We start from the raw sequence: 9,910 nt of genomic DNA, 5'->3' as shown, positions 1-9,910 counted from the left end.
CAGCTAGGGTATTGCGTGCAGTTCTGGGATCCGCATTATAGGAAGGATGTGATTGCATTAGAGTGCAGAGGAGATTTACCAGGATGTTGCCTGGGCTGGAGAGTTTTAGTTACGAGGAGAAATTGGATAGACTGGGGTTATTTTCCCCGGAGCAGAGGAGATTGAGGGGGGACATGATTGAGGTGTATGAAATTATGAGGGGCATAGATAGGGTAGACAGGAAGGAACTTTTCCCCTTGGTGGAAGGATCAATAACCAGGGGGCATAGATTTAAGGTAAGGGGCAGGAGATTTAGAGGGGGTGTGAGGAAGAATCTTTTCAACCAGAGGGTGGTGGGAATCTGGAACTCACTGCCTGAAAGGGTGATAGAGGCAGAAATCCTCATAACATTTATGAAGTATTTGGATGTGCACTTGCAATGCCATGGCATACAAGGCTATGGGCCTAGTGCTGGAAAATGGAATTAGAATAGTTAGGTATTAGTTTGACTAGCACCGACGCGATGGGCCAAAGGGCCTTTTTCTGTGCTGTAGAACTCTTTGGCTGTATGACTCTATGATGAGTTCCAGATATCAGGATCCCCACCCACTTCAAAGAGGAGGCCACCAAACTTGCTGAGGAATACCGGGACCATGCATGCGTAGGTGTTGAGACATGTGTGAGGCAGACATGACAGTCTGAATTACCTATTTCTGTGCTGGAGCAATTCTGTGATTCTTGGTGTGGTATATTGAGCAGCACAAGAGGTCAATGGTGTCATAGTCATGAGATATCCTTTGAAGATGTGTTCACTGACTCAAGTGAGGTCACTGAAAATTTGTGGCACGATTGCCAGGTTCTTGGGGCCAAACTCTGGGTGTTGACCTCCCTGGTGACCTTTGCAGGTGGTCTTTGAGGGCCTCATGACACACGGAAACAAAGCCTCTCTCCACCTGTTGATCTCTATCACTTAGGTCTCCAGTGCTGCATCTGTAAGCCTTGGGACCATCTCTGTTACTTGGAGCACCATATACGTAGCTTTTACTTGCAGCCCATCCCACTACAGGCAGTAAGCAGCAGCTTCCTTCTAATGAGCACCCTTTAAGAGCTTCAGGTTAGTTGGAACATACACTAGGAGACCGCTGTGGAACTTTCAGCCCACCAGGAGTGCATGTTGTAGCCGCCTGAATGCTGCAAACATTCTAATGAGGAGGCAGCAAGCAATTTGCATGCATCCCAACCTCAAATGGAGCAGACATGAGCAGATCGTGAATTGCAACTCTCAAAAGTGAGGAGGAGCATCAACAGCAAGGGCAGGGGTGTTGCTCTCAGCGGACCCCTTCTTCCCAATAATGGGCCCCTTCATCAGGAAATGAGTTCCTTTGAATGAAGGTGGCCCCACACCCATCGGAGAACAAAAACAGCTCAGAGGGTTTCATTTGTCATCAATGGCAGGCCTGTCTGCAGCTGGGTTAACACCAGTGGATGCAGGATGAGGCCATTCTGTGGTCATTAATTGCCCACTTAAAGGCCTCAGTTCACAGCTGGTTCAAAAGTCTGGACAAGGGTCTGCCTGTCAGACTAGATGAATAAGATTAGATAAATCCAAAACAAAAACAGGAATACCTGGAAAAACTCAGCAGGTCTGGCAGCATCGGCGGAGAAGAGCAAAGTTGACGTTTCGAGTCCTCATGACCCTTCAACAGAACAGGGCCATACATATTTACCTAGCCTGATAGGGCCATACACATTTACCTAGTCTGACAGGGCCATACACATTTACCTAGTCTGACAGGGCCATACATATTTACCTAGCCTGATAGGGCCATACACATTTACCTAGTCTGACAGGGCCATACACATTTACCTAGTCTGACAGGGCCATACACATTTACCTAGCCTGACAGGGCCATACACATTTACCTAGTCTGACAGGGTCATACATATTTACCTAGTCTGACAGGGCCATACACATTTACCTAGTCTGACAGGGCCATACACATTTACCTAGTCTGACAGGGCCATACACATTTACCTAGTCTGACAGGGCCATACACATTTACCTAGCCTGACAGGGCCATACACATTCACCTAATGTTACGGGGCCATACACATTTACCTAGTCTGACAGGGCCATACACATTTACCTAGTCTGACAGGGCCATACACATTTACCTTATCTGACAGGGCCATACACATTTACCTAGTCTGACAGGGCCATACACATTTACCTAGTCTGACAGGGCCATACACATTTACCTAGTCTGACAGGACCATACACATTTACCTAGTCTGACAGGGCCATACACATTTACGTAGTCTGACAGGGCCATACACATTTACCTAGTCTGACAGGGCCATACACATTTACCTAGTCTGACAGGGCCATACATATTTACCTAGTCTGACAGGGCCATACACATTTACCTAGTCTGACAGGGCCATACACATTTACCTAGTCTGACAGGGCCATACACATTTATCTTATCTGACAGGGCCATACATATTTACCTAGTCTGACAGGGCCATACACATTTACCTAGTCTGACAGGGCCATACACATTTACCTAGTCTGACAAGGCCATACACATTTACCTAGTCTGACAGAGCTATAAGGATTTACCTAGTCTGCCAGGGCTATACATATTTACCTAGTCTGACAGGGCCATACACATTTACCTAGTCTGACAGAGCTATAAGGATTTACCTAGTCTGCCAGGGCTATACATATTTACCTAGTCTGACAGGGCCATACACATTTACCTAGTCTGACAGAGCTATAAGGATTTACCTAGTCTGCCAGGGCTATACATATTTACCTAGTCTGACAGAGCTATAAGGATTTACCTAGTCTGACAGGGCCATACACATTTACCTAGTCTGACAGGGCCATACATATTTACCTAGTCTGACAGGGCCATACATATTTACCTAGTCTGACAGGGCCATACACATTTACCTAGTCTGACAGAGCTATAAGGATTTACCTAGTCTGACAGGGCCATACACATTTACCTAGTCTGACAGAGCTATAAGGATTAACCTAGTCTGACAGGGCCATACACATTTACCTAGTCTGACAGGGCCATACACATGTACCTAGTCTGACAGGGCCATACACATTTACCTAGTCTGACAGGGCCATACACATTTACCTAATCTGACAGGGCCATACACATTTACCTAGTCTGACAGGGCCATACACATTTACCTAGCCTGACAGGGCCATACACATTTACCTAGTCTGACAGGGCCATACACATTTACCTAGTCTGACAGGGCCATACATATTTACCTAGTCTGACAGGGCCATACATATTTACCTAGTCTGACAGAGCTATAAGGATTTACCTAGTCTGCCAGGGCTATACATATTTACCTAGTCTGACAGAGCTATAAGGATTTACCTAGTCTGACAGGGCCATACACATTTACCTAGCCTGACAGGGCCATACACATTTACCTAGTCTGACAGGGCCATACATATTTACCTAGTCTGACAGAGCTATAAGGATTTACCTAGTCTGACAGGGCCATACATATTTACCTAGTCTGACAGAGCTATAAGGATTTACCTAGTCTGCCAGGGCTATACATATTTACCTAGTCTGACAGAGCTATAAGGATTTACCTAGTCTGACAGGGCCATACACATTTACCTAGTCTGACAGGGCCATACACATTTACCTAGTCTGACAGGGCCATACACATTTACCTAGCCTGACAGAGCCATACACATTTACCTAGTCTGACAGGGCCATACACATTTACCTAGTCTGAAAGGGCCATACACATTTACCTAGTCTGACAGGGCCATACACATTTACCTAGTCTGACAGGGCCATACACATTTACCTAGTCTGACAGGGCCATACACATTTACCTAGTCTGACAGGGCCATACACATTTACCTAGCCTGACAGGGCCATACACATTTACCTAGTCTGACAGGGCCATACATATTTACCTAGTCTGACAGGGCCATACATATTTACCTAGTCTGACAGGGCCATACACATTTACCTAGTCTGACAGGGCCATACACATTTACCTAGTCTGACAGGGCCATACATATTTACCTAGTCTGACAGGGCCATACATATTTACCTAGTCTGACAGGGCCATACATATTTACCTAGTCTGACAGAGCTATAAGGATTTACCTAGCCTGACAGGGCCATACACATTTACCTAGCCTGACAGGGCCATACACATTTACCTAGTCTGACAGGGCCATACATACTTACCTAGTCTGACAGAGCTATAAGGATTTACCTAGTCTGACAGGGCCATACATATTTACCTAGTCTGACAGAGCTATAAGGATTTACCTAGTCTGCCAGGGCTATACATATTTACCTAGTCTGACAGAGCTATAAGGATTTACCTAGTCTGCCAGGGCTATACATATTTACCTAGTCTGACAGAGCTATAAGGATTTACCTAGCCTGACAGGGCCATACACATTTACCTAGCCTGACAGGGCCATACACATTTACCTAGTCTGACAGGGCCATACATATTTACCTAGTCTGACAGAGCTATAAGGATTTACCTAGTCTGACAGGGCCATACATATTTACCTAGTCTGACAGAGCTATAAGGATTTACCTAGTCTGCCAGGGCTATACATATTTACCTAGTCTGACAGAGCTATAAGGGTTTACCTAGTCTGACAGGGCCATACACATTTACCTAGTCTGACAGGGCCATACATATTTACCTAGCCTGACAGAGCCATACACATTTACCTAGTCTGACAGGGCCATACACATTTACCTAGTCTGACAGGGCCATACACATTTACCTAGTCTGACAGGGCCATACACATTTACCTAGTCTGACAGGGCCATACACATTTACCTAGTCTGACAGGGCCATACACATTTACCTAGTCTGACAGGGCCATACACATTTACCTAGCCTGACAGGGCCATACACATTTACCTAGTCTGACAGGGCCATACACATTTACCTAGTCTGACAGGGCCATACACATTTACCTAGTCTGACAGGGCCATACACATTTACCTAGCCTGACAGGGCCATACACATTTACCTAGTCTGACAGGGCCATACACATTTACCTAGTCTGACAGGGCCATACACATTTACCTAGCCTGACAGGGCCATACACATTTACCTAGCCTGACAGGGCCATACACATTTACCTAGTCTGACAGAGCTATAAGGATTTACCTAGTCTGCCAGGGCTATACATATTTACCTAGTCTGACAGAGCTATAAGGATTTACCTAGTCTGACAGGGCCATACACATTTACCCAGTCTGACAGGGCCATACACATTTACCTAGTCTGACAGGGCCATACACATTTACCTAATCTGACAGGGCCATACACATTTACCTAGTCTGACAGGGCCATACACATTTACCCAGTCTGACAGGGCCATACACATTTACCTAGTCTGACAGGGCCATACACATTTACCCAGTCTGACAGGGCCATACACATTTACCTAATCTGACAGGGCCATACACATTTACCCAGTCTGACAGGGCCATACACATTTACCTAGTCTGACAGGGCCATACACATTTACCTAGTCTGACAGGGCCATACATATTTACCTAGTCTGACAGGGCCATACACATTTACCTTGACTGACAGGGCCATACACATTTACCTAGCCTGACAGGGCTATACATATTTACCTAGTCTGACAGAGCTATAAGGATTTACCTAGTCTGACAGGGCCATACACATTTACCTAGCCTGACAGGGCCATACACATTTACCTAGCCTGACAGGGCCATACACATTTACCTAGTCTGACAGGGCCATACACATTTACCTAGCCTGACAGGGCCATACACATTTACCTAGTCTGACAGGGCCATACATATTTACCTAGTCTGACAGAGCTATAAGGATTTACCTAGTCTGACAGGGCCATACATATTTACCTAGTCTGACAGGGCCATACTTATTTACCTAGTCTGACAGGGCCATACATATTTACCTAGCCTGACAGAGCCATACATATTTACCTAGTCTGACAGGGCCATACACATTTACCTAGTCTGACAGGGCCATACACATTTACCTAGTCTGCCAGGGCTATACATATCAGTTTTGTTGAAGGGTCATGAGGACTCAAAATGTCAACTTTGCTCTTCTCCGCCGATGCTGCCAGACCTGCTGAGTTTTTCCAGGTATTTCTGTTTTTGTTTTGGATTTCCAGCATCCGCAGTTTTTTGTTTTTATATTAGATAAATCCATATGGCCCTCTAAGACTAGGTAAATATGTATGGCCCCATCAGACTAGGTACATGTGTATGGCCCTGTCAGACTAGGTAAATGTGTATGGCCCTGTCAGAGTAGGTAAATATGTATGGTCCTGTCAGACTAGGTAAATATGTATAGCTGCATCAGACTAGGTAAATATGTATAGCCCTGGCAGACTAGGTAAATCCTTATAGCTCTGTCAGACTAGGTAAATGTGTATGGCCCTGTCAGGCTCTTAAGCAACATATGTGGGAGCTCCAGCCGCCCCTTCTTCCTGAGGGTCCTGCGCAGCCAGGTGCCTCTGTTACTCTCTTCTCCATTGTCTTTGCTCTCTATACACCATGAGGCATACAGTTAGTTCGCCAGGCTCCATGCTGCTGATGTACTCCTCCTGCAGGATGAAAGACGGAGATGTGTGGGTTAGCTTGGGTGTACTAAGAATCTCTCTTGGTTAAATCTGAAGGCCCCTATTGTGGTGCTACTGAATAAACACCAGGAGACACAGGAACAGGCTTTGATTATTTATTCAAGCGTACACAGGGAGAGTCAGCCTCGAGCAGCCCAAGACTGAAATCTCCAGATGACAGCAAAATCACCCCTTTACACACAGTTAGTCACGTACACATACAATCACATGCTAAACAGATGTTCCTTTCCATTTGTACATACACCAGGCATTGTTCTCATCCATGCAAGGCCTCCCATATCTTACGATTGTGCAGTCTAGGGCCGCATCCTAGGCTCAAAACCCACTCCCTGGCCTTGCCCTTTGTCTTAGTAGCTTCTTTGTCTCATTCCTTATCCTGTCTAGAGTACATATGCTAACCTTCAGTTCTATTCTTTTCTGCTTATATTTTATTTTTACTATAAGAGAATTCTAACTAAAATTGTTTAACCCTTTCAACCCCTTAACGCATCCTGGAGAGTGCTGGCCACCACTTGGATGGTCAGAGTTTAGTGCGCTGCATGGCTGCCCGAAACCCCACCCACCTCCGGTCCACTCAACCTGACCAATTGGCGGCAGCTTTCCCCTTTGGACTGCATGCTATGCTCTCAGCTCAGGTGCAGGCATTCTCCTAAACCGGACTGCAAGGCCTGAAATGTGGAAGGTGCTGACATTATAAGAGATTGTGCCTCCACCAGTGACTGCATCAAGGACAACTTTAGCAAGATTGTACAACGTGCCCAGTCGACCAACTGTTCTGCAGTCCACTAAAATGCTCATTAATTTTCAGTCTGTGCCCAAAAGGTGAAAAGCTCTGGAACACTTGGTGGCACTTTCACGCCTCTGCGTTGCTTGAGTGGGCAGATAAGGTAGAGGCCCGACTCCAAGCTTGTCAATGTAGCTGCATTTGAACTGTCTCAGTTGCAGAGGAATGGTCACTTTATACAAGGTTCCCCTAATGCGTGACTGTTTCCCTACTTCCATCCCGCACTTGCTAATGCACTACCTTCAAAAGCAGGGCAGCTCTTGGCCCCCCCCAACGCGCCTCAACCACAGAGTAGCCCTTGCACCCACCCCCAATTCACCTCAACTGTGGGGCAGTCCTTGCCTCCACCCCCGAATTCGCCTAAGACTTGAAGTCCAACAGGTGACCCAGGCGAGCACCGCGCAACGCTACTGTGTAATCACATCTGAGTTCCCCTCAAAGTGCAGCCTGCCAAGTGCGCGCCTTATATATGCCATTGAGAGGCACATCGGGTACACAATATCCCGCCAACGTGGGTGGATCATCCAGTGTTGAGGGAGGGGGGAGCATGATTCCAGTGGGTTGGCCTTATGATGATATGCAGATGTATTACAATGAAGTCCCCGGTGTCCGATGGTGGGGACCGTGGCCTGCCATTGACAGGCTGAGCGAACGATAGCAAACTGGTTCCACGACGTCATGAAACCGATTTCCAGCCTTTTTGGCATATGGTCTGCTCTCACCGCCGAGCATGCCCGAGGCCAGCGGGCACAGAAAGTTCTGCCATAGGTAAATGTGTATGGCTCTGTAATATTAGGTAAATGTGTATGGCCCTGTCAGGCTAGGTAAATGTGTATGGCCCTGTCAGATAAGGTAAATGTGTTTGGCCCTGTCAGTCAAGGTAAATGTGTATGGCCCTGTCAGACTAGGTAAATGTGTATGGCCCTGTCAGATTAGGCAAATGTGTATGGCCCTGTCAGATTAGATGAATGTGTATGGCCCTGTCAGACTAGGTAAATGTGTATGGCCCTGTCAGATAAGGTAAATGTGTATGGCCCTGTCAGACTAGGCAAATGTGTATGGCCCTGTCAGATAAGGTAAATGTGTATGGCCCTATCAGTCAAGTTAAATATGTATGGCCCTGTCAGACTAGGTAAGTGTGTATGGCCCTGTCAGACTAGGTAAATGTGTATGGCCCTGTCAGACTAGGTAAATGTGTATGGCCCTGTCAGACTACGTAAATGTGTATGGCCCTATCAGGCTAGGTAAATGTGTATGGCCCTGTCAGATAAGATAAATGTGTATGGCCCTGTCAGTCAAGGTAAATGTGTATGGCCCTGTCAGATAAGGTAAATGTGTATGGCCCTGTCAGACTAGGTAAATGTGTATGGCCCTGTCAGACTAGGTAAATGCGTATGGCCCTGTCAGACTAGGTAAATGTGTATGGCCCTGTCAGATAAGATAAATGTGTATGGCCCTGTCAGATAAGGTAAATGTGTATGGCCCTGTCAGACTAGGTAAATGTGTATGGCCCTGTCAGACTAGGTAAATATGTATGGCCCTGTCAGACTAGGTAAATGTGTATGGCCCTGTCAGGCTAGGTAAATGTGTATGGCCCTGTCAGACTAGGTAAATATGTATGGCCCTGTCAGACTAGGTAAATGTGTATGGCCCTGTCAGGCTAGGTAAATGTGTATGGCCCTGTCAGGCTAGGTAAATGTGTATGGCCCTGTCAGACTAGGTAAATGTGTATGGCCCTGTCAGACTAGGTAAATGTGTATGGCCCTGTCAGACTAGGTAAATGTGTATGGCCCTGTCAGACTAGGTAAATGTGTATGGCCCTGTCAGACTAGGTAAATGTGTATGGCCCTGTCAGACTAGGTAAATGTGTATGGCCCTGTCAGACTAGGTAAATGTGTATGGCCCTGTCAGACTAGGTAAATGTGTATGGCTCTGTCAGGCTAGGTAAATGTGTATGGCCCTGTCAGACTAGGTAAATGTGTATGGCCCTGTCAGACTCGGTAAATGTGTATGGCCCTGTCAGATTAGGCAAATGTGTATGACCCTGTCAGTCAAGGTAAATGTGTATGGCCCTGTCAGACTAGGTAAATGTGTATGGCCCCGTAACATTAGGTGAATGTGTATGGCCCTGTCAGATAAGGTAAATGTGTATGGCCCTGTCAGATAAGGTAAATGTGTATGGCCCTGTCAGTCAAGGTAAATGTGTATGGCCCTGTCAGACTAGGTAAATGTGTATGGCCCTGTCAGACTAGGTAAATGTGTATGGCCCTGTCAGACTAGGTAAATGTGTATGGCCCTGTCAGACTAGGTAAATGTGTATGGCCCTGTCAGACTAGGTAAATGTGTGTGGCCCTGTCAGACTAGGTAAATGTGTATGGCCCTGTCAGACTAGGTAAATGTGTGTGGCCCTGTCAGACTAGGTAAATGTGTATGGCCCTGTCAGATAAGGTAAATGTGTATGGCCCTGTCAG

This window comes from Cetorhinus maximus, chromosome 1 (genome assembly GCF_964194155.1).
Source record: "Cetorhinus maximus chromosome 1, sCetMax3.hap1.1, whole genome shotgun sequence".
Classification (NCBI taxonomy): Eukaryota; Metazoa; Chordata; class Chondrichthyes; order Lamniformes; family Cetorhinidae; genus Cetorhinus; species Cetorhinus maximus.
The sequence above is the reverse complement of the archived record's forward strand: the minus strand, read 5'-3'. Positions refer to the sequence as shown.